Source organism: Clupea harengus, chromosome 14 (assembly GCF_900700415.2).
Source record: "Clupea harengus chromosome 14, Ch_v2.0.2, whole genome shotgun sequence".
NCBI lineage: Eukaryota > Metazoa > Chordata > Actinopteri > Clupeiformes > Clupeidae > Clupea > Clupea harengus.
Genome location: NC_045165.1, coordinates 4082037 through 4083711, shown reverse-complemented (window position 1 = coordinate 4083711; position 1675 = coordinate 4082037).

Below are 1675 nucleotides of genomic sequence, written 5' to 3'. Positions count from 1 at the left end.
GACAGTTTGTTAAAAATCAGCCATTCTATTAAACAATCGATATGCACAAGTATACATAAGTTTAATAATGAATTAACATGACAACGTGAACATTTGCCGATAACACACGCATGCCTGTTACGATAGCTATCTAGACAGTTAGGACACTGTCCTGTCTGTCAGGGGCAGGTTAATGCTAGTTATAATAAACGTAGGTCTACATCTCAGTGCCTCTCCAGATTAGTTAAATTAACTGAAGGTAAATTAATGTAATCTTTCCCTGCGGTGCATGAACAATGCTGGTATTGGATGTATTTATCTGCAATCGTGATGACCGTGAGATGAGGCTTCTCCCCTTTGCATAGTGATCTGTACATTTTCGCCTCAAATTTAAGCTTGTTATACCATATCTAGTTTTAAATTTTATACATATCCCTCCATTGCATAATGAAGTCCCGTTTGAAGGCTTCTAGACGAAATCAGGTTCTTTTGTCTCCAAAAGTTGTCTAGAGCCTCTTGGGATATCGTTTTGACACTGATATCTGCCATTGTAAACTCTAGTCAGCTCTGATAACTTGTCCGAGTTAGCAACAGTAACTAAGGGGGGCGGGGCTTAGCCATAGGTCAATTGTATAGTGCAAGGCTTTGTCCAAGCTACTTTTTTCGTTTCCCATTTACAGAGCTATTACTGTATACAAACACCACAGCCTTTAACACAGAACGGACAGGTGGATGACAGTGAAGGGAAATTCACAGAATGAGGCAAAAAGTGTATTGGATTAGAATTACACCACAGCTCCCATAACACACCATATGCGCACGTTATGCGTCTCTGTGTTCCAGGACCTCCTGAGTTTCAAATTAAGCACTGCTCCCACACCTCCTCAGGTCTTGGAGGTCACGTATGAAAGCAGCGTTCAGTTTCATTTTCATTTTTTTAGCATAAAAGCGGCGACCCTCTCTCCACAATCTCAACGTACTCATAGTCGACAGTCAGAGTGAGCCTGAAGTGATAAACCAGCCGGCAACATACGTAAGTATTTTATCTATGGATCATTTAATTTAATTTAAGATGGAACAGAGCACAGGAGAAATTTGTTAAAACAAGAACCGAAAACAGCTGCGTACCACCTTAACAAACAGTTCGTCTATGGCCGAAAATATGGGTTCATAGGACCATAAGATATCCGCGATGCCATATACCATGCCATCATATCATTCTGAAGATGTATTATTTTAGATAGCCGGCTATACCATACTTTAGTGTATAACAGTAATCATACAACATGTCATCATCACCGCAAATCTTCGTGTTTCTAACTTGCAAAATGTTATTCAATTGTGTTAAGTCGTGAGTCAAACCCCACCATCACTGTTTCCCATGTAATTAACAATTTTATATGAATAACATCCATATGTCGTTTTGATAAATGTATGTATCCATATTGTCGTTTTGATAAATGTAGCCTATTTTACCTACTTACTATAAGATATAATTTGTTTGTGCGTGTGTGTGTGTGCGTTTATGACTACATCGTCATGCGTTTTAAGTGAACTAAACAAAATTATAATTATATATAATATTCTTACTGCGAACACAGCAGCGTCTCACAACTTAGTGAGATTCAGTGTCATATACCTCAGACATGAGGAATGTTGAAAATCCATGTGGATAAAACTTGACTTGACAGGTATA